The sequence below is a fragment of the Lemur catta genome, chromosome 20, assembly GCF_020740605.2.
Source record: "Lemur catta isolate mLemCat1 chromosome 20, mLemCat1.pri, whole genome shotgun sequence".
In the NCBI taxonomy this organism is placed as follows: domain Eukaryota; kingdom Metazoa; phylum Chordata; class Mammalia; order Primates; family Lemuridae; genus Lemur; species Lemur catta.
Genome location: NC_059147.1, coordinates 28,949,872 through 28,975,423, shown reverse-complemented (window position 1 = coordinate 28,975,423; position 25,552 = coordinate 28,949,872).

The window sequence follows — 25,552 nt, the reverse complement described above, 5'->3', positions numbered from 1 at the left end:
CCCTTAGGAGTACTTGAATGCTCCAGGCAGTGGGAGGGGCCCTGTACCTCCCAGGGGATTGCTTGGTCTCCTCCACAACAGAGGTGGGTGGAGGAGTGAGGCTGGGCACGGTTAGGTTGGGCAGCCTGGAAGGCTCTGCAAAGTCTTGGTAGGGCTTAAAGGTCATATCCCAGAGCCCTGGGAGAAACTGCTGGGAGAGAGGCCAAGTCAGTCTCTTGAAACTGGAAAGACTGTCTTTGCCTGTGGGGGCAGACCCTTCTGTAATTCACTGGCTGGCTCTGGGAGTGAGCTCTCTCTCTCTCTCTCTCTCTCTCTCTCTCTCTCTCTCTCTCTCTCTCTCTCTCTCTCTCTCTCTCTCTCTCTCTCTCTCTCTCTCTCTCTCTCTCTCCCTGCCCCCAGAGGCTCCCTCCAGTGTCTGTTTGCAAACAGAATGCGCCATGCTCAGTAGTGATGGTGCTGTAGGCTGGGAACTTCATACTGGAGAATCTGCCCTAATCCTACAGCGAAACTTTCCTTGTGCCCCCCCTTTCCTTCCTTATGCCCCCTAGCAACCTGCTTGCGTCCTGGGGGCACGGAATCTGGCCTTCATTTCTGGTCCACTGGCATACATCTTCGGGGAGTGCTAGCAGGCAGGGAACTCCCAGACCAGGTATCCTTGGGTCCACTGCAGATCCCCAAGAGAAAAGGTGTGGGCCCTACTTTCCATGGAGATCCAGACTGCAGGACACTGCCCCTGATGAGAGGTGGTTACTTTAGAAAGTTTCAATCTGCCCTCCTGGCTGCAGTGGATGGGGGAGGAGCAAGGGAGGAAAAGAGTCTGAGTGGAAGAGAAGAGAGCTGGGACCCTTGCTCCTCCAGGCCCCCTTCCTGGAGGAAAGCCTGCACAGATTTTCCGAGCTCCGAGATCATGCCAGTTCGCCCCACAATTCAGTGGTTGCAGCAGTGCCTGAGCCCACAAGGGCAGAAAAGCTTCCAAGCAACTCAGTAGCCCACTGATTACTGAACATGTGTGGGAAGGAGAATTGTGTTCTCCCCCTTACCTGTTCACTGGGCTCCCAACCTCTCTGGGTTTGATCACTGCTGATCTCTTCTCCTCTTTTTCTTTCTCCTGTTCTGCTTTGCAGTTTCCCTCCATGAAGTCCCCAGCAGACTCTGGCACCTCCTCCTCTAAACTACACCCAAACTGTGCCCATTCCCCTCCCTCCTTTATCTGAAACCCTTCTTTCCCTCTGGGACACTCTGGCAAATGATGTCTCTACTTAGCCGTCTTGCCAGAATTGCCCCGGGCAAGTTGTTTTACCTTGTTAAATATCATCTTTTGTATTCTCTCTACCAGCCAATCTACAGAAGCACTCTTGTGATGATTAAAGGAGACAATCCTTCTTGGGTACTTAGCACTGTATGTGGTCATATGAGTGAATGTCATATGAGATGAAGTCAGAAAGGAAAATGTTGGGCATGGTTTTGTAAATCATGCATGTATGTGTCTGTATGCATACACGGAGTAGAGTTTGAAATTTATTTTAAATGTACTAGGAAAGCATTTGAGGGTTTTAATTAGAGAAGAGATATGAAATGTTTTAAGTTTTGAAATGATCATTTGGGCTACTGTGATTTAATGGAAAGGTTGGGATTGAGAAGGGAACTGGAACTATTTCAGACATCCAGTTCATGAGTGTGGTGTCCAGGACTAGGGGAGATATGGGGGCTGAGAGAAGTGATCTGATTTAGGACCTATTTTGGAGGTAACATTGGTCATATTTGCTTATGAATTGGATGTGGGAAGTGAAGGAAGGTTAGAAGTTGGTGCTAACACCTGGAGGATGATAGTGCCATTTACTGAGAAAGGCAAGAAAAGAGGGGACGAGGGGGATGACATCATGACATCTGTTGGGGCATTTTAAGTTTGATGTACTATGCTTGATGTGAGATGCTCCTTGATTAATAAATGCTTAAGTGTTCGATGTGCTCTATGGGATTTATTTTTACCACAATTCCCACTCCCCCAAGTCTCCTCCAAAAAGTTGAGGAGGTTTACATTGATATTAACATTGACAGTGCTTCCACTGAACTAGTAATAAAAGATCAATGTCCATAAAAAAAGGAGAAAGCAAGTACTCTAACAATAAAGTTAATAGAGCTGTGATGAAATATGTGGTTTACATTTCAGTTCCTCATAAAGAAATATGTGATCACTCACAACATTCAAGCATTTGAAAGTCAAAAGCCCACAAACCATTTGCTATAGGGAGAACGTGATGTTTCCTCTCAAAAATTGAAATGAATGGCATAATTAATAATGTCTGGACCAAGAAAACCACAAGCGAATGTCACATGGCCATCAGTTTTAACCATGTTCTCTTAAATCAGGGATGATAACACCTCTCAATGTACATGACAGGGATCACAGTGGTGTCTTTTCTGTGTTTGATTCATTGGTAGTTAGCATGGTCTGCCAAAGGGTTTGTGCTTTTAAGAAATGGGTAAAGAGTGGAAGGGGGAGAGAGGAGAGAAAAAAGAGTAGTGGGCAGGAGCTAAGCTATAAGCAAGACTCCTCCTCCCATGACACCACACTGAGGGTACAGTAAAGTTTATCAAAACACCCAAAACTTGGCATTATCGGAATTCACGTGGGAACAAAACAGTAGCATCATTCTCAGGGTGATACCAGATTGCGTGTGGTAGCAAAAGCTACAGTGTTAGCCCAACGCTCAATATTTATAAAATCATTCTTAAACTTAGGAAACCCAGTATTATGGGTTGAATTGTGTCTCTTCAACTTCATATGTTGAAGTCCTATATCCCCCATTACCTTAGAATGTGACCGCATTTGGAGATAGTGTCTTTACAGAGATAATCAAGTCAGAATGAGGGCCCTAGGGTGGACCCTAATTCAATATGACGGTGTCCTTATCAAAAGGGGAAATTTGAGCAGAGACACACAGAGAGAGAAGATGATTTGAAGAAACATAGGGAAAAAACTATTTACAAGCCAAGGAGAGAGGCTTTGAAGAGATCCTTCCCTCCCAGTCCTCAGAAGGAATCATTCAACCCTGACAACACCTTGATTTCAAACTTCTAGCCTCCAGAACCATGAGTTGGTTAAGCCATTCCGTCTGAGGTACTTTGTTATGGCAGCCATAGCAAGCAAACACACCCATGCTTCAACAATTACGTTTAGATCTCAAGGGCCAGACAGCCTTCCCACTGACATTTAGCTACGTGTAGTTTACCACAGTCCTTCTCAGAGCCTGTAAAAATCACCTGGAGAGCTCATTAAACCACAGAACCCTGGGGCCCTGCCAACGGAAATTCTAATTCAGTAGATACTGGGTGGTGCCCAGGAGTTTGCATTTCTACCAAGTCTTAGATGCTGCCAGTGTGCAGACCACACTTTGAGGAGCACTGTTCTAGCACAATGCCCAGCACACGGTAGGTGCTGGATAAAAATCAAAGGAGGTAATGGATATCCCAGTTACCCTGAGATGGTTATCATACATTGTATGCTTGTATCACAATATCACATGTGTCCCATAGATATGTACACCTATTATGTATCCATAAAAATTAAAAAATCAAATGGGTTAATGTTAGGAATTCTACTTTAGGCTATGAATTAAATAGATAAATGGTCATTCATGTCATTCAATGATTCTTAAAGGGGGAGATGCATAAGATTGACAGAGTTTGTTTAGAATATGTGCATTTGGATACAGGCTTTGTGTCAAAGAGAACTGCTCCAAGCAGGGCATCATTTGAAGCAGAGTGCTTTAACAAACTTACCCTGAAGTTGTTGAGGAGAAAAGGGTTTTGAAGGATAGGAGTAATTGCTGTAGCCAGAAGTGTCTGGTTGCAAGTGATTGAAAATGGTGGCTGGGTCAGAGAATGCTAATCATCCATGAAGTGGGCTCGCCACGACTCTGACACCGTATCTCCTGGTGCACTCTGCGGTAGGTGCATCTTTGCTGAACAAATACAAAGTGAACTTGACGGGAAAGGAGACCTCAGCAGTCCTACAAAGGCAATTTTGCAGGCTGTCTGCCTGTGGAATTAGTGGAATGTTTGCTGGGGAAGAAACAGCTGACGTCAACTTTGCTCTCTTTGTATCTCAAGGGCAGAGTTAGCCATGCCTCTGGCCTGTGCTGACACCCACAGAGGGAAGAATGGTTTCCAGAGGGAAAGGTTAAAAGAACAGGTCAGCAGGGCATCCATACTCCCTTCTCCCTCCCTCCCTCTGTTTGTCATCTTTCTGGCAAGGTGAATTCAATGCCCAGTAATTCCTTCTGACTTTCTAAGAGCTGTGGGACGCACAAGTGTGAGAAAAGTCATTCTGGCACTAACAGGATTAGCTTGGCTACATAACCTAATTGCTCAGGCCAGAGAGAATAAAGAGGAAAGCAATGGCAGCAGGCAAGAAACAGAATGAATGCAAGTTTTCTTTAAACACCGAGGAGTGAGTGTGTGTGTATGTGTATGTTTTGTTGACTCACAGAGACTGACTTCTTTTCCATTTTAGGAGGTCTGTCAAATAGAATTAGAGACATAATATATCTCTGCACCCCCTAGAAGCAGTCTCAAGACCTGGCACATAAGGTGTTACAAAAGCTTTGTTGAATTATCAAATCAAGACCATTCTAATATTAACTTTTTGTTTTTTGAAATAGGGTCTTGCTCTGTTTCCTAGGCTAGAGTGCAGTGGCATCAGCATAGCTTCACTGCAACCTCAAACTCCTAGCCTCAAGCTATCTGCTGCCTCAGCCTCCTGAGTAGCTGGGACTACAGGCATGTGACACCACACCCGGCTAATTTTTCTGCTTTTTGTAGAGATGGGGTCTTGTTCTTGTTCAGGCTGGTCTTGAATTTCTGGCCTCAAGAGATCTTCCAGCCTTGGCTTCCCAAAGTGCTAGAGTTAGAGGTGTGAGACACATTGCCTGGCCCTTCTAATATTAACTTTAATAATGTAGAATTGTGTAGCAGAATGAGGACTGGACTTGGGGACTAGCACCATTTGCTGAAGGGATTTGAGGAAATCACTTGATCTCTAGGGAAACTTATTTCCATCTGGGTTAAACACATACAAAGAGATTGGGCTAATTGTTCTCTTTGATAATTCTATGTGTATGTAAATATTTACAGCGAAAGTACAATGATGTTCTGTTGGGGACATGTCAATGATTAGTGTATAGTGAATTAATTTTGCATGTGTCTTGTATATCAATCAATACATTATACTTCTAAGGCTAGGGTTTGTCTGTGTTTGGATGTGCAATTTTAAGCAATGTAATTGTCTTACATGAGTGGCTCAGATAATAGGTAAAAAATAGGATAATGGTTAAATCATGGATTATGAAATTCAGATAGAACCGGTGATTGAATCTTTTTCAGTTATTAGCTGAGTGACATTAGCTAAGTCGCTTAACTTCTCTACTCTTCAGTTTTCTTGTCTAAAAAATGGAGAAACTGGTAATGCATGACTATAACTTTAGACAGCATAGTTCTTCATTTTCCTTGAAGAAGGTCATGAGAGGGCAAAGTTTTTAGGTGGGACAGCTTAGGGAAGTCCTATGCTAGGCACGTTTTGCTCATTCACTTAACAGATGTGAATGTATTACATAATATGATCTGATACAAAGATATATAAGATATAGCCCCTGCATTCAAGGGGCTTATGGTTTCATAGCGGCAGGTAAGTTTTCAGACCTATTTTCTTTGGGGAACAAGAAGACAGATTATTGAGACCTTCATGGGTGGAAAATGGCCTATTCTCTCCACATTTTAATATCACCATATAGAAAAGTAAGAGTGATATTGCTTACCTCGTGGACTAACCACACTAACCACAAGGAATTTCACATCATGTAGCTGTTTTGCTTTTCCCTTTGCTTCCTCTGATTCACAGATCTTGTCTCCTAATCTCAGTACAGGCTTTCAGAGGCAGTATAAAGAGAGGCTGAACTTAGCAAAATAAAGACAGGTGATTAGGGATGTCTGGGAAGGAAATCACACCAGAAACTGGTTTTTGACCAGGTGATGAACAAAAGGTGTGGGAGGAATAGATACTATCTAACTAAGCTGGGTAAAGTTTAGCTTTTCTAGAGGTGTCCATGTTACCTATAGATGTGACAGGGAAGTGTGGAAAAGGCTTCCTATTAATACTCTTGAACTTATCCAAGTTACACACATTATTAACAAAATGGAAAAGTAGAAAGTATCAATTTTGAGCATGAGGAGTAATTAAGATTTCCATGTTAAACAAAAGAGATTGATAAGTAACTGATTGGCAGAAATAATGGATGTTCATTTCCTGATAATTTTCTGTTGGATTCTTACGAAAGCATTCATTCACTTAGTCATCAAGGTTTTATTTGGTGTCCTTTCTGTTTTAGGTACTAATTTGAATCATGGATAAGAAGTAGAAAGAAATATATCAGAATGTATTTAGGAACATACGACTATAAGACATGACAATATATAATTCAATACTAATTACTATAATGGAGGCATATACGAGTATTGCAGGAAGTAGATATAATGTGTGAACTGAGGTATTAAAGAGCTGATTTCTCAAAAGATGTAACATTTGAATAAAGAAATATCTCTCTAAATGGATTATGTGTTATTATGGTCTCTTTAGAAGGTAAGATAATGCTTGGTGTGGTTTCCTCTAATCAAGTACAGTTGATTAAAGAATCTACAGGTTCAAAAGCTTGATCATATATAGACAGATATGAGTACAAAGTAAAGTAAGAATCAAGCTTCAATCACTAGAAAAACCTCTCTCTCTGTTTCTCTGAGCTCTGAGAGTCCTTTTCCAGGAATGTGTTTGCAAAATTCAGATCACATACATTTCATCAAAATAGCGTCTTTAGGATAATCTCCTCCAAATCTATTTTTGCAAAGGATGAGAGGAGGATAATGTGCAGCTTTTAGAACGACTATGAATGAATCATGGATTCTGACTTTTGCCTAGTTTTTTTTTTTTGTTACGAACATTTTATGGCTATTAAAAAAAAAGAAACCTTGTACTGTTGGAAGGCATAATGAAAGAATATATAATTTAAGCAAAGCCCAAACTAAAACATTGTAAGCTTAAATCTAAGTTTTTCATTACTAAGAAATATAAACTCTTTTAAATTTTTCTTTCTAAATGGAAGATACCAGATGTTCATCTGTTACCATGAAAGTCTACTTTAATTGGCAGTTGAGGTCTCAGAGTAATTTTAAATTGCTACCAGGCTGTCACTTTTGCTTTTGCTGACTTGCAGGGAGGTTTAATGCTTCCTCCACTGGGCTAGACTTTATCCTTCTATTTGGAACTGTTGGATCACCTCAATTTATGACAAACTTAGAAGAGATTTAAATAGTCCACAGAAATGCAATGAAAATGCTTCAGAATATAAGTGGGGTTTTTAAAAATGCTCTGAGATCCAGAGATAAAACTTGTTAGAGGAAACATGTGCAACAGATAGAGACATCCAGGATAAGAAAGAATCAGGCCCTCTGATCAGATTGAATAATTGTAATATACTCATAAAAACTACTGGTTAACAAGCAATCAATTACCCCCATATAAAAATCCATCAAATTTGATCATTAGAGTGGGTGATAGAATTAGAATACTGGCTTTCTGTCAGTTGCTTTGTCCATCTTGATGAATGCATGGAGAGACTTTTATGACAATTTTGGGTCTAGGTGTTTAATCAAGGTGTGGATGTGGGGAGGAACTGGGATTGGAAGATTGTAGAGGGCAAAAGTGAATATTTGCAGCTGGGAATTAGAGGATCTGGCATTTAGCCTAGTTCTGCTGGTTGGTCATGTGATGACTTGTTTGTTCTGTGAAATGGGAGTATTGGACAATATGATTCTAGAGATTTTGTCCAGTTAAAAGAATTTATAATTTATATTTTCACTTCATTCTCTGGAAATTTTTCTGTCTTTTTCTTTTCCTAATCTGGGGCTTTCAGCTTTCTCCAGATATGTAGCCCCATTGTCTCAAGTGTTTTCTGAGAAATAATCTTGTGCATAGTACAGGGACTTTAAAACAAAATAAACTTGGGCACGAATTTCAGACTTTGAACAGATTGTTTTACCTTCTCTGAACTCCCTTTTATCCTTACCTATAAAATGGATATATATGCCTCATAAAGTGCTTAGTAGAGTAGACTTGCTGAGTGATAGGGTATGTGTACGTTGAGCATTAGTCCGCATCGCCCAACCACTTTCCAAAGTGGTAAAACCCATCTGTACTCCCATCACCAGCACTTTCTGAGAGTTTCATTTCCTCCACATCCTTGTCAGCACTCTGCCTATCTTTTTCATTGGTGCCATGCTGGTGTGGTATAGTTTTTATCATATTTTGATTTTAATTGTCCTGATGACAAAAGAAGTTGAGCATCTTTTCGTATATTTATGGGCTACTTGCATACCCTCTTATATGAATGTCTTGTTTAAGTATTTTGCCCATTTTTTCTACCTGTTGCCTGTTTCTTATTGATATAGGTGAAAGAACATGTATTCTGAATATGAGGCTTTGCTAGTTGCATGTTGTGCTAATTTTCTAGGGCTGCTGTAACAACCTTCCACAAACTTGGGTGGCTTAACACAACAGAAATTTATTCTCTCACAGTTGTGGGGGCCAGAAGTCTACAAAATGTCATTAGGGCCCTGTTCCCTCTGGAGGCACTAGGGGGAGTTTCCTTCCTTGCCTCTTCTGGTTTCTGGTGACTAGAGGCATTCCTTGGCTTGTGGTTGCATCACTCCAGTCTCTGCCTCCATCTTCACATGGCCTTGTCCCTGTGTCTCTGTCTTCAATCTCTCTTCCCTTTCTCTTATGGACGTTGGACACTGGATTTAGGAAATAGTGTTTTTTAAAATGTAATAAAGGATCTTGATATGAGATCATCATGGATTTAGGGTGAGTCCTAAAAGATTCTGATATCTGTAGCCTCTCTACTTTTCAATTCTTCTTCCAATTTGGCATCGTTTGATTATTTCAACTCCATCAAAAAAAAAAAAAAAAAAGAAAAGAAAGAAAACCATAAACAGACTCTCATTGAAGAAAAAATAAAATTAATATTCCTTAACTTGGCATTTCTAGCCATCAAGATCTAGAGAGACCGTAGAGCCTAGTGATTAAAGCACGGATTTAGGAGCACAGTGCCTTGGTTTGAATTCTGACTACCCACTTACCAACTGGGTGGTCTTGGGAATGCTATTTCATCTCTCTCTACCTTGGTTTCCTCATCTGACATAGTAATAGTATCTACTTTATAGGGCTGTATGTAGATTAAATGGGCTAATATATGTAAAGAACTCTGCATAGTCACCTAATAAGTTTTATAAACATTAATTTTGTTAGTGTGTTGTTAAAACCTTTCTCTCCAATAATATTAATAATACTGACAACAAATTACAATCAGTATTTATTAAAAACTTAGTATGTGTCAAGAATCCTGTGAAATATTTTACTTGTAGCATCTACTTTAATCTATAACTGTGTTATAAGTATCATTATGCTGTAGGAAAAAGCAGTGGTCAGTGACATATCTTCTGACCATTCCCACACAGACACTTCTCAAACACATGTTTCACTCTCTTGTATCCACAACTTTGCTCACAATTTTCTTAATTCCTCTATGGTCATTAGACTTTATTACCCTGGGAAAATCCTACCCTTCTTTCTGTGCTCTCTGCAAACCTCTCCTGTTCCAAGGTAAAATAAAATGGAATGGACAAAAAATTAGATTCAGTGTTCCCAAGCACATTTACTATAAAATAAAAGTGTTAATTCCTTTCCCCTGCAAGATCAAAAGGCAGTCTTACACTAGCGAGTTGGACTTTTCTGGCCCCTTCATTAGCCAGGTTGATTCTTTACAAACTGACTACACTGACCCTCTGGCTCTTTTTGCAGTTTCAAGACAGGCTCAACTTGGTTCTTCCAAGTGCTTCATCAGACTGGGCTGAGTTAGTGCAGAGCTTCCAGCCAAGTAAGGCATCTCAGCACGAGGTGTCAAACATGAGACAGCTAATGCTGGGAGCCAGAGGAAGAAGGCTCTTCTTGACCCTGCTCTGAGACTAGTGCATTCACAGAAAAGTGGCTGGCAGGCTCCCTTTGATGCAGTGAACAATGAACAGCAGGAATAAGTATCACCATATCCACATCATGCTTGTGTGTGTGTGTGTGTGTGTGTGTGTGTGTGTGTACGCACATACACACACATTTCATTCTTAGCAAAAGACAGTGTGGACAGTCTATGATATATTATTTGAAAATAACCTACCCAGGATCACAACTGGGGAGAGAGAGCCCACAGGCTGGACAATGGTAATGGTAAACTAGGATTCCTTAGAGACCATTTTACGTGTGAGGACATTGAGGACAAATGAAGGGTAATACATTACTCATGTGTTTGTGTTTGATCTGTTTTTCTCATCATCCCCTAATGTGGATAGCTTGGCACAAGGTTTGTAAACCGTAGTTGCATTTGAAGTCTTCACTGGGTCCTTCCTGAGAGGAAGAATTATGACACCCTTTCAAAGCTCTTGAACAAAGTAATAATTATGCCCATTCAAAACCAAATGGTCGATATGGACATAGTCCTCCCCTTCATATTTTCTGTAACTCAGAGTTCTTCTTGGGTAGAATTTCTCATTCTAATGATTTCTAGACTGAGAGTCACATATTCGAAGCTACAGACTTGTCAGTACAGGGTTAAAGACAAATTTGTAGAGTTTAGACTTTTAAGTAGAACGTATATTCTTTAAGCTGCCACAGATTAGCATTACGTATACAGGCTCAAAACAAGATGGTTTCTTCTTCTTCTTCTTCTTTTTTTTTTTTTTTTTTTTACAAGATTATTGGTCCCACTTGGCCCCAGAAGGAATATACATCTGTGATTCTTGTTCTGGATGCATTTTACTGCTTATGTCAACTGTAGAATCGTTGAATCTGAAGACTCTAAAACTTAGGATCATGTGGCTATCAAACTTGACTTTTAAAATTTATTGTTAGAAGTTGGAGTATTTTCATTAAAGACAATCTTGAGCAGAAATGCAATATACACAACTGATAAAAATGCAGCATTCTGTTTGAAGGTATATTGTGGGTAATGAGTGGATGAGGGTGGGAGGGCTAGGAGTAGTACCACATCATTTGGTTTCCTCCTGGGCATCTGGGGTACCTCTATAGAAAGTGGAGGTACCCAGTTTGAAAACCACTCATAGAGCCTGCTTCTTCAGATTGGAAGACTGGGGCCTGGAGCTTCCCTGAACATAATTTTAGGCAAGGTTCTCTTTCTTGCCAGTGAATCTAAAATCTTTCTTTTTCTTTTCTGACAAAGAGGTCAAGCCAAAGTGCATCTAAAATCTTGCCTACTACTTTAAATCTCCTTTAAAAGTAGTTTTATAAACCACCCAAAGCCATGGGGTTTAATTACCTAAGGGACAATTTAAAAATTTTCAACATATTAATAATTTATAACTGTATAATTTATTTTAAAATTAAAATGAATTTATTAATTTAAAATTTTCATTTCACTTATCTTATAATTTATATTATTTCAAACATTTTGATTAATTTATTTCATTAAATTTCATGTACAAATTTTTCTTATATTTTTCCTGTGGTATGTAATGTCATAATATTCACACTGGAGGCTGTACACCTGTGGTGTCTGTATACACCTTTTTGGAATTCTCAAATTTGAATAATCTGTTATCGTAGAAATGGGATGAGGATTGTGGGCAAGAAGATCAATTTGAAGTCAGAGTCAATCTGTGTGAACTTTGGAAGGTTATTTAATCTTGCCAAGTTTCATTTATCTTTTTAAAAAATTTGTTTTAATTGACAAATGATAACTGTGTATATTAATGGGGTATAATGTGATGTTTTGATCTATGTATACATTGTAGAAGGATTCAGTCAAACCAATTAACATATCCATCACCTTACTAACATCAATTTTTTTGTGGTGAGAATGTTAAAAATTTATTCTTTTTAATGCCTTTTTGGGGTTGTTCTGAATATTAAATTATATAATGTCAGTACAGGGCTTACCCAGTGTTTGGAATGTAGAAGGCAGGCAGTAAAAGTTATTTCCATCATACATATACTTTAATTATAAGAGACAATTCATTGTTGTAACCTTCTATATAGCTCCTGTGTGTATTGGGAAAATGTGAGTGACAAATAACTATTTATGAAACATGAATAATGTGGCTTGTCTTCAGACGTAAGCAGTATGTATAGTTAACAAATTTTCTTATGTTCAAAATTAAGGGTAGTGGTGGGGAGAGAATCTGTGAATTTCTGCCTGCCATACTATAGCATATTGCAGACCAAAGGAGGATATCTCAGAAGAAGGAAACCTTCCTAAATAGAAAAAGAAGAAGAGAAAAAAAGATGAAAGATCTTTCTTTCAACAAAGAACTGCTAGTACTTAACTTGTCAGGACAGGATTTTGAAAAACAGCATTCCCAAGTATACCTTTATAAAAAGCCTTAAAAAGAAGCAATGCAAACCTGGTTCCTACTAGCCTTTTATTATTTCTCATTGATAATGGCTTGCAAGAGCCTCATTTTATAAAACTCAATACACTACTGTGAACATGAAAAGCAAACCTGCTTTCATAAAGCTGATGTTCCATTGGGTAAGTGAGGGCTCGATGATAGCCAGGCCAATTATAGATTCTGGCTGTGTCTGCACGGTACCCAAACAAGGGAAGGAAATGTAAAAAACTCACCCCAAACACAATTTTTTAAAGAAAAAATAAACTCTTGTTTATGTTGAGTACAGTCATAAAGCACACATGGCTGAAACTCATCTTCCCATACGTATGCCACATTATGAGAAAGAGAAACATGTCTGATCAGAATTCTAAAATCCTTGAATTGTACAGTAATTACCCACATACCCAAAGACAATCTGGCAAGATTCTTAAGTAACTTGTAGATCATCAAAAGATGTTTACGTAATCTGAAAATTGATGGCTCATTAACTTATTCTTCAAATATTCATCAAATACTCAGATGCCAGCTAATGCTCAATTTGCCAGTACATAACTGAACAGAACAACAGTCCTCTCTCATGGAGCTTATATTCCAGTAAGAGTAATTAAAAGCTGGTTTCTAGGTATATTAGAAAGAGTACTAATTTGGGTAATAGAAGATCTTCATTATAAGCCTAGTCATTGTTACATACTAGGTACCTGCTTCATATTTGTTTACGAATATTAGTTCTGCCACTCCCTGGTTCTGTGACCTTGTGAAAATCTGTTCACATTAAGTTACCCACCATCATAAAGTTTGAAAATTGAACTAAATAGTCTATAAGAAAATGCTCAATTTTAAAATCCCATAATAATATAGTTATGGTGACTTTCTTTTCTAGAATCTTTTTGTTCTAGAAATATGCAAATGAATCACACATGACAACTCTAAGTTTTATAGGAAATACACAAGTAAAGAAGTCATCATGTTTATAGTAAAAGGCATTTGTAATCTATTGAAGATTAACCCACAGAAGTTGTTAGGATGATTGGAGAAGAAGGAAGCCTGGTCACAATGGGAAAGCCTTAGAGTGGAGCAAAATATTACATAATTGTGTGTGCATGCATATGTGTGTGTTATATATGTACTTATATATGTGTGTAATTTATTAAGTCTCAAGGTCAACTAATAAAAAACATACTATATTTTAACCATTCTTTCATTATGAACTACAATGGTGTATGGGAAAAATTTATTTTGAAGGCGGACAGAGTTTTCTTCCCAACTTAATATTCTATGTCTATTTAGATGATTTGCTCATTTTCTTTGAGCATCAACATCTTCATCTTTAAATTAGTCATAATGACAATTGCCTCTTAGGGCTTGCTTTATGGATTCAATGGGACAATATTTAATAGAAGCCAAGCACCCAGCATAGGTTCTGGCATATAACTGAAGCTTCATCATCAGTCTGCAATGTTAGGACCTCTCTTTTGGCCGTGGAAATCTTTATCAAAAAGCTCAGATTAATTTAACGTGAGCATTGATTTGATTCTCTTCATAGACTTCTCTTTGCAAATGTAATCAGAATCACATTTGTTGCACATCTCAAGAAAATTTTCTACAGCTTGATTGTCATTAACAAGTACCTCATTTTATCTCATTTAAGACTTCATTGACTATGAGATGCAGCTGCTCATAAGGGATACCCCACATGGCTACTGGTCAGGAACTGAGCTGCTGGCACAATCTTGGGAGACCTAGACCTTCTAGCAGGGCCTACAAGTGTGTCAGGATATTTCTTCCCTAAAAGGCATATAGTTCTTTGCTTCAGATGGCATGGTCCTGATCCAGAAACTCAGGCATCTTCCTTGTGATTTGTTCACTTCGGGGCTTGTCCTAAATGCCACACAGCATCTTTTTTACCACTGATACCTCCTAAAACCATGTGTATTCCTAACTCAAATATGCGAAGGGGCAGAGCTGTTTGCACTGTAGCCTGGGCCTTCTACAGAGTTCTTTCACGATCTGGTGCCCACTCATTGACGGTAGCCTTTTGTGACACTGGTGTATGGTTAAGAGCAGTATTCCTAAAAATAAAGAATATGTTGTATCCAGAGCCCAAAGAGGCCTACCAGGTGTTGTGCTTCCTTCTTTGTGGAGTAAGGTACAAAATGCAATAATTCATCGTTTACTTTGGGTGGCATGTATCAGCATGCTCCTGACCACTGGATCCCGAAAATTTTACCCATATGACAAGCTTCTGAAGCTTTGTAGGATTTATCATCCTCCCCTAGAACATGTGAAACTTGTCAAAGCTTCTAACTTGATAGACACTTGTTCATCTATTTTTTTTTTTTTTTGATACAAAGTCTCACTCTGTCACCTGGGCTAGAATGCAGTGGCGTCAGCATAGCTCACTGCAACCTCAAACTCTCAGCTCAAGTGATCCATTAGCATGATGTAATTGATACAGCAGAGTAAGACTCCAAAGGATCAGACTGTTTCCCACTAATTTAACTGTATCTCAGAACAAAGTTTTAGAACAGATACAGGAATACAAAAAATATTCAGCACCCAACAAGGTTAAATTTATAATAGTTGGTATCCAATTAAAAATTACCAGGCATATGAAAACCAGGAAAATTCTACCCATAATTAGTTGTAGACAAGGATATTAACACAATTATTATAACTGTATTCCAAATGTTCAAGAAACCATAGGAAAAACTGAACATGTTAGTAAAGACATGGATGATTTAAAAATGCAAATGAAACATTTAGAGATGAAAAATTATAATGTCTGAAATAAATGGGTGGGAGTTATGGCAGATTAGAAATTGCAAAAGAAAATATATTAGTGAAATCAAAGACACAGTGAGATAAAACTATGCACAATGAAACAGGAAAAATACTAAAGAATAACAGAATAGTACATGACTGAGCTGTGGGAAAATTTCTGTCTACTACTAATTATGGACAGAATTTTCCCATTTTTTCCATGCCTGGTAATTTTTGATTGGATGCCAAAGATTGTGAATTCTACTTTGTTGGATTTTTGTGTGTGTGTGTGTTTCTTCACAAGAAACATGAAGAATACTACACCAAGGCACATGATAATCAAATTGCTTGAAACCCTGTGATAAAGAGAAAAATCTTAAAAGAAGCCAGTGGAAAAAGAAACATTACTAAGCATACTTTAGAATTTTCACATTCTTGAGAAAAAAATCATTCATATTACCATGGTACAGCTAATAAACATAGTAGGCAGAGTTAGGTATCATTTGCAGATGTTCTTCCATTTTATTGAAAAAAGTAATTTTTAAAAAATTTTTCATACATACAAGTTTTCATCAAACCTTATCACCATCTATGTGTAATAAAAACATGATTTATAAAAATTAAACTATTCTTAGCCAATTTGTCCCAGATTATATTTCATATGCCATATTAGAATATGAAATATACAACTAATGGGTTCTTGTATTTTGAGGAACAATGATTTTTAGTATTTCTTATAACTGCTTTGTTAGCCACAAGAACCCTTAGCCCTTATGTGGAGGAGTACATTAAGACAAAGGCCTAATTGGGCTACTTTTAATTTGCTTCCATTCTGTAATATAATAATAAGTGCAGATGTCTTTCCAGCATTAATTTCTATCTACGCGGCAGAATTTCATTAAGTTCAGCTAGCCCCATTTTCATTAAACACCCTCACTTTCGTTGTGCACTGTCTGTGCTTTTGGCCCATCAGGACAAGCACTTAGTCAATTAACTATTTTATTAACCAATTGATTTTTGCTGTAGGTCCCTACCTTCTCTTACCAGTTAGAAACGATCATGAAAGGCAAATAAATTGGTTCCTTTCATCTCTAAAAAGCAACTATAAATAATGGAACATTTCAAACAAGGTTTCTGGGGGGAACCTAAATACAAATAAAAAAATACCTGCCATTTATTCTGGAATGTAAAATGGACTGCTTGCAGTAGCATTGTATTTGAATAAATCATTTGTCACACTGACCTTTATTGATATACTGTTTCCCAACTTAAAGCATCAATCCTGCTGCTTAAAAGATCTTTTGTTGTACAAGACCTGCAGATCCATCAGGTAACAGAATAATGATTTGCCATCTGTGGGACTACCTAAATCAATAATTTAACAAGACCCTCAGTAGCTTCTTCCCAGCCCCTCACACCACTCTATTGCCTATGTTTGCAATTTCAGTTATGCAATTTACTGACATAATTAGACACCAAAAATGTTACTTAACTGAAAGAAAATACAACGTATGGCATTCGGCTTCTGAAGATATTATGTATTTCTAGGACATGCTATTTATATTAATTTGACTCAACATCTGTGGCTAGCAAAGAGTGTAATTTGATATAATTTTGTAGGCAAATAAAATTTCTCCCAGAGGAATCAAAGGTCTTAAACTCAATGCACCCTCCCCCACCCCAGTTTTGTTTTGTGTCAGAATGATTTATATAGATATAGAAAATGTATTATTTAAGGTCATAATTGGGATATCTGGTATGTTAACTCATGGAAATTGGATCTATTTTAGAATATATAGTATACTTGTTTATCCTAATTACATACAAAATACGTATTTTTAAAAATAAAAGGTGGATGAAAAGCTTTCTATGTCCTCATTCTCTTGTGACAGCTATTCTTATTGTCAGTATTATCCCAATGGAAAAAGGTATTTAAGGTACTATTTTTCTAAGAATTCAAGACTAGGACATGGAAATCTGATACTTTTATTAACAAACTATATTATCTTGGGCAAGTACTGTTAATCTATTGAGCCCAGTTTCCTCATATTTATTTTTGGGTATTTCATATATGCCTTGTTTAAGTTTAGAGTTAACTTCAAGGTCTGGTGATACTATTATAGTAATACTAATGGTCATTTTGTATTGAGTACCTACTATGTTATAGGTACCTTATGAACATTGCCTATAACCTTCACAACAACCCATTAAGATCAGTATTATCATCCTCATTTTCCAGCCAAGGAGCCCTGGGAACATTAGGCAATCTGTTTAAGATTCCCTAGGCTTACATGGCAGAGTTGTAATTAAACTCACAGCCTGCCATGCACTGACTGTCTCATGTTTCCTCCACTCCGCCATACTGCCTCTCCATGATATAATGTCTGTGAAAGTGCGGCGGAAAAGCTAAAACACTAGACAGATGCACAATGGTATTATAACCATTATAGCGATTAATAGGCAACATGAAATGTAGGACCTGACACCCAGAGGTGATGTTGCCCTTTCCTTGAGTGGGAGTAATACTATGCCATCAGACAAATAATTATAGTGAGATTTTTCAAAGGCAAATTTTGCCACCGTCTTCATGCATGGCCTTGCTAGCTCTCCAGGAGAAGAAAAAAACAACAACGCTGATTGATTTCCCTTTGCCACTTGCTTCAAGTTGTTCCCATGTTAATGCCCTTCTCAACTGGGCCTTCATTGTCATTCAGAGCTGCTGCTATTTCAGCCTCCATGCAGGCTGAACAGCTGGGCTCCTCAGCAAGTTCAAAATGTCTGCACAGTAGGGAAAAAATATAATATCTTTTCTAAAAGTTTTTGGGTGGTTCTGTTAGAAGGCATACCTCTTCCTCCTTTATACTCCAGTAGGCAATAATCTGCCCATGGCTTCCACCTCTCATTTTCCCCTCAAAAAAAGATAGATGTTTATTTGATGGAGATTCTCAGAGATTTCTGTGACAAAACTCAAATATCACAATAATGCAAGGTTAGCTGACTTGAATCATTTTATTCTTTATTATAGTCTAGTTATGGATTCCAAAGGCTATATGAGAAAAAAATCCATCTTATAAACTGTACTCATACTGTTCCATGACCAAGTAGAAAGTTTACACGGAAGTTCTACAACATGGATTATCAAGTACAATGCTGTTACCAAAGTCTGGGAAATTATCCAACTCTGGTTTCCATCCCAAAATCTGGACACAATTTCCTATGTCCTTTAATGAGTACAACCTTGGATCTTAAGGACAATGGGAATATTTGTTCGTCTAGTAAGTAGGTTGCCTCTCCTGAAGATCTTTCAGGTTACTCTGGATACTTTAGCTATTTTCTCTTTTTATGTTACTTCTTTCTCTAGTGAATCCAGTAAAGTACATAAATTTCATGGAGTATATACTGTGATCAAGGCATTAGGCATCAAAAGAAGGTGACTAAGCTGAGTGTAGATGTGGGCAGCTCTCACTTTGTATGCACATTACTTACCATGTTATGTACTAGATTTACATTTATGAAACTGAGTTGTTAGGCTGCATCTCCTACCCAGGCCAAAAGAAGAACACTGCACTAGACAAAGCTAAAGGTACATTTAGGCTTAAACAAGAAACTTGACTGTGTTGATGGATAGGAGGCTTGTGTAGTTCCCAAGTAAAAAGTAAAACTAGTCCAATTTATAAATGGATTGAGTTTTTAAGACTGGCTTTGTAATAAGAAGAACAAGGACTTCATGATTTCTTAACTACTAGCAAATAAAGCAAAAAGGCAAAAAAAAAAAAAGTCCAAGTGAAGGAGGAGGAAAAAGTAAATGGTCTATTTTTTTCCTACATCAAATCCAGGCAGTATTTTGTAATGGAAGTTTAATTAGCTATCAGAGTTCTTCAAGTTCAGTCCCCTTGCTCAATTTCTTGTGATCCTCTATGCCAATGCTCAGAAATACAGGTTCATTATTAACTGTTGGACCATCACTAAAACACAGCACTGTGCCGTACCTAAACTTCAAAGTGCTTACTAGCATCAAATAATTATTTCCTAATCCCAATCAAATTTATTATTCTACCATTATCAGTTAATATTTAACAGATAGATTTTTATTAAATTAATTTATACCAATATATAAATGATTAATATCCCTTTAATGTTCCAGTGATAGTTTCAGTTTTAAAGATGAATGCCTGTTATCACAGAAGATATCCTAGGGATGTCCAATTAATGAGGTCTGAGAGAAAACTGCAGAAAGTATTATATGACAGAAGGACAATATCAATTGAGGTCATTGCAACCTGGGAATTTGATCAAAACATCTTTCAATACTCATTTATTTATTCAACCACAACTTGCTGTGTATGAGATTGTGTGTTAGAAATGGAGTATACAAAGCAAATATCACCTATTTGTAACTTCAGTTTAAAGAATTTCACCTTCCAGTAGAGGAAATAGATCATTAAAATAATGAGTGATAAGTGTAATTATAAAGATATAAGAAGACATTTGGCATATATTTCAAAGGTTTTTTCCTTCCAGATAACCTTTTCTGGATTCTCAGATTAAGGTGAGTCTCAAAGGATGAATATGAGCAAGCCATATAAAGAGAGGTGGGGAACAGGGAGGTGGGAAACACTTTTTAGTCAAAGGCATTGTATAGGTCAGGGTCTCAGCAGGTAGTACACTCAATAGGGTGATTGAAGAGATTTTAATGAAGGGGCCATTTATAAATCTAAATGTAGGGTCAAGGAAAATCAGCAAGGGATGATGAAATATCCCAGAGTAAAGGAAAAGCTAGAAGCTGTTACCACCCTTAAGCTTGAAGGGACAAGAGGAAGGAACAATTACCTAAACTAAGCAAGACCTGTAGCCATGGCTGTGGAGAGGACTATGGTCTTCATCAGAGGAACAACAGCTGTCACCAGACCATGGCCTGGTAGGGAAGAAGCCAGAGAAAAAATATCCTGACTTCTGACTCCTCTAGCCCTCTGATCCGGAGTTTCCCACAGGTGAAAGCCAACACAAAGCCAAAGGGTATGAAAACCCTGTTCTTCTGAAGCCAGAGAAGGGTGAAGAGTGAAACTTGGAGGGACAAAAATAGAACAACCAGCACAGACATGGAGATAAAAAAAAATCATAGTGTATTTTCTTTTGCTGGAATGTAAGCCCTGAGAAAGAGAGTGGCAAGAATAAAAGGCAATTGTGATTCTGTGACTTATATGGCTGGAACCTCTGCATAGTGTTTTTGGTCACCATTTGAATGAAGCTTGTAACATGTCATAAAAACCCACCAGGTCCAGATTTATAGATGATTCTAGAAGCCCGTATGAGGAGGAAGAGGTGCTTGCCTGGCTGGAGGCAAACACAACAATTTGTAATGTTGGAGAAAAATGATGACTGCTTGAACTAAGGCAATGGAAATTAAGTTGGTAAGGAAGATCAAGCTTTGAGAAATGTGTTGGAAATTATTTCACCAGGACTTACCGATTGAAGTGTAGGAAAGTAATAGCCAAGTGTCAAAAGGGGCTACCAGATTTCTGGTTCTATTCACCAAAGGGATGGAACTTTCAGGAATCGAATGAAAATGCAGGGAAAAATGGGAGGTTTTTAAAAGGCCCACTTGCACATATGCAGCAAGTAAGTGATACTCAAGTACAGTGAGTATGACAGGTTGGGTAGAGATTTGGGTTGGGATATAGAATTCAGAGGCCTCACCAAAGCCAAGGTGTGCACATCCTTAGGACTGCCAGTACTTTGGAGATAGTGGAGTAGAAGAGCCTATGAAAAAAAGAAAGGAAAAATAGTCTCCTAATACAAGAAGAATAAGGAGAGTGAGAATGGTAAAAAACATTGGATGTATCAATTAGAAAGCCATTGGTGGCTGGGTGCAGTGGCTCATGCCTGTGATCCTAGCACTTTGGGAGGCCAAGGGGGGAGGATTGCTTGAGGTCAAGAGTTCTAGACCAGTGTAGGCAACATAGCAAGATCCTGTCTCGACTAAAAAATAAATAAAAAAATAAAAAAATAAATTAGCTGGACATGGTGGTGCACACCTATAGTCCCAAATACTTGTGAGGCTGAGGCGGTAGGATCGCTTGAGCTCAGGAGTTTGAGGTTGCAGTGAGCTATGAGGACTCCACTGCACTCTAGCCCTGGCAGCAGAGTAAGACCCTGTTTCAAAAAAAGAAAGTAATTGGTGACCTTGGGAAAGATGACTTTATTGGAATGATGAAATGATCATGGAAGTTTGAGGGATAAAAGAGGTAGGACATGGAGACAGTGAATATAGACAATTCCTCTGGGAAGTTTGCACAAGTGAGAGAGGGAAGAGACATTATGGGTGTTTAAGGAGGAGTCAAGGAAGAGAATTGATAGATGACAGAGTGAGACCTGCTTATTCACTGATGAGAAGGAACAACAATGGATAGCAGATTTGAAGTTACAGGAAGGAGAATGCCAAATGGATGGAGAAAAGAAGCCCTATTCAATAAATGGTGCTGGGAAAATTGGGTAGCCACATGCAGAAGAATGAAACAGGACCCCTATCTCTCACCACTCACAAACATTAATTCAAGATGGATAAAAGACTTAAATCTAAGGCATGAAACCATAAAAATTCTAGAAGAAAATGTCAGAAAGATACTGGCCTAGGTGAAGAATTTATGACTGAGACCCCAAAGGCAATTACAGCAACAAGAAAAATAGATGGGATTTAATTAAATTAAAAAGCTTCTGCACAGCAAAGGAAATAATCAACAGAGCACACAGACATGGGAGAAACCCACAGAATGGGAGAAAATACTTGCAAGCTCTACATCCAATAAGGGGCTGATATCTAGAATCTACAAAGAACTCAAATAAATCAGCAAGAAAAAAACAACCCCATTAAAAAGTGGGCAAAATACATGAACAGATGCTTTTCAAAAGAAGATAGACAAATCATCAATAAACATGTGAAAATTGCTCACTAATCACCAGGGAAATGCAAACTAAAGCCACAATGAGATATCACGTTACCCCGTTAGAATGGCTGGGTATACACAGAGTACTACTCAGCCATAAAAAGACATGTATTAATGTCTTTTGTAGCAATTTGCATGGAACTGGAGATCATTATCCTAGGTGAAGTATCTCAAGAATGGAAAACAAACACCACATGCATTCTCTAATAATTTGGAACTAATTGATGGGCACACATGGGCACAGAAAGAAGTAAAAATAGTTGGAAATCAAGAAGAGGGGAGAGGAGGGTAAAAACCTACCTAGCAGGTACAATGAACACTATTCAGGTGATGGGGACACTTATAGCCCTGCTTAAAGCATTGTAAAAGCTATTCATGTAACAAAAACATTTATACCCCCTTAATATTTTGAAAAAAAAAATTTTAAAAACAGTTGACATAACAAAGCTGTGAGTATTTAAAATTGCAGTGGAAGTTGAGATTTCCATATTGGGTATATGAATTTTTTTAAAGTGAATTTTGAGATTGTAATACAGATCATACCTGAATGATGAAAATGTTTCTGTAGTCTATCTTTAGGAGTATTAATCCAAAAACATTGTAGGAAGCAACTAGAGCATATTTATAGAATAAGTGATTTATTATTATTATTACTAATAAGCAGCCAGAGCGTGGAAGTGACTTGTCCAATATACTACATATAGGAAGTGGAAGGCAAGGTCTGGCACTGAGGACCACCATTCCTAAATGTGCTCACCATAATTCCCACTCATCCTTAAACTTTATTTCACAATCAACTTAGGTTTTACTGGTCACATCACCTCTCTGTCTCTGCCTCTGTCTCTCTTTCTCTTTGTGGCATTAGGGTGTGTTCTTTACTTTTATTGTATTCATAAATAACCATTTTTTAAGTTCTTTTACTTTTCACAAGTTTGCTTATTAGAAATATGAAGCCATTCTATCCTGTTCTACCCTGGCCACTAAACTCATGCACAGTGTTCAACTGCTTATTATTGAGATCAAGTAGTGGTTAAGAGTATGGGTTCTAAATTTATGCTTCATGGGTTCAAATCCTATCTTAGCCACTTAATGGCTACTTAGCATTAGGCAGTACTTAGTTGCTCTGTGCCTCACTTTCACCATCTGCATAGTAGGCTCAACATATTAAATTGCCATAACCATGGGAGGATTAAAACGTAAATGTATGTCACTAACACAGAACAATGGCTGACCCCCTCCCCCCCAAAAAATCAACCAATGTTTATTTTTTTCTGTAGTTGTAGCATTGGTGGTAGTACCAGTAGTCATACTATTACTGCATCAAATAAAAATTTAAATAATAATTTGCTCAATCAAATAATCCATTTTTGTTAAATAAATAAACCCCTGCCAAGCCACATAGTCCATATTCCAAGCAGACAACCCCTTCCAAATTAATGAACATCTAGCCAGCCATAGCTGTAAGGTGAAGTTAAAAAAAGATACAGATCTAGGCAAACAAAACGGAGTTTCCATTATTATCATTATTAGAAGAGTCTTTTCCTGGAATTGCATAAAGATATTTATCATCTTCTGTACCCTGCTTCAACCAGGGAGGAGGAATGCATTGGCCTAGGTGAGTCACCTGGAGATCGCCACAAAGTACATCCTTCTCTAAATGTGAAGCTCTGTGTTCATACGGGGTAAGTTTTGCTGACTTTGTGTGGTTCTTGTTCATGCTGGCTAATACTAAAATCCTGGGCAGCTAAAATGTGATTATCCTCTTAGCACCCTTTCAAATAGAAAGTCTGTGTTGAGCTCTAAAGTCCATGTTCATGCCTTCCTAATCCCTTATCATTTATATCAATGAAGGCAGAATGTAAGTGGCAATGGGTATTAAACTATTTGAATGTGTTGAAAAATTAATTTTCATATCTTTTCACTTGGCAAGATATATTTGATAGCTTATCTGCACTGACCAAAGATGAGCTTTCACTGATCTTCTATCTCCCCACATCTTGTGGGTAGATAGGGTGGGATTTCTGCTGGAGAAACTGTCAACTAAAAATGGAAAAGATGACAGTAAACCTTCCTGCTTGGTACTAGAGTTTGAACATTATATAACTTGTTTGTCTGAAAAAGATAAACTCTGCATTATACCTAACTTTTCAAAGATTTTATAAATTATGGCTAGGCCAAAAGTGATTTATGTTCTATCATTTAAAATATTGGTACTAATTGGTACCAACCAAATAGTACTATTGGTACTAGTCAACACTTATGTGCACATATGGAAGTAACATTCACAGGGCATCTGGCAGGTGGGAAAGGGGGAGGGTAAATTCACACCTAATGGGTATGGTGCATGATGTCTGGGGGTTGGGCACACTTGTGGCTCTGACTTGGGCTGTGCAAAGGCAATATACATAACCAGTGTGTTTGTACCCCGTAATATTCTGAAATAAAAAAAATAAATTAAAAAAATAAAATATTTGATAAAATGGAATAAGTGCAGAAAATAGCTGGAAAAATTAGGGACAGATAGTTCTAGAGGCTCCATGCAGAACAGACCATAGACTCTTTAGAAGAGAAAATGCAATGCAATCTTTCTAAAAAATGTTCCTCAAAGAACTACTGCTTTCAGAGTATGGGCAGGGGGAATCCATGGTGAAATAAGTTTGGGACACAGTATAGTAATCATTCCTCATAAGTGAGCATTCAACACAAAAAGAAGGACTATGTTTACCATTGCTATTTTCAACCCAAAAACACTTATCTAAGATTTTTTTAAGAAACACTGATTGATATCCTGTGGATCAATCTAGAGTTCTGTTGAACACACTTTGTCAATTGCTTAAATTGGGAAAGTCTTCAGTGTGGAGAGTAGAAAGTAGGAAGCTGCTGCCTCAGATTTGCACAGTGTCCTTCAGTGAAATGTTCTAGGAAACCTCTCAATGACAAAGTTTTTCTACATCGATCTTCATTTGGTTCAGGACTAGACATGTGTCCTTCATCAGCAAGAACTCTGGAAAAGACGACTAAAATGGAGCATACCCTCTCTGAATGAAAAATGATTAAAATTTAGTTTAGGATTAATTTACTTTATGTATTTGAAGCTGATGTTGTTATAGTCATAGCTTAACATCTGCTGTAACATTTTAAGAAGTCTGAGATACCCTCTTGACTAAGAGAGAAAGGGGTAGAATTACAGCAAAATTTATTGGCGATTATGTGACTATCTCTTATTAAATGGTGTCCTGACAGGTATAAAAGGGGTCAGAGTCACCATGGGCAGCTATGGTGAAGTTGTAGACAAACACCTTAAGAGGTTTGTCTGAAACTCAGCCTTGCCTGCTAGTTCT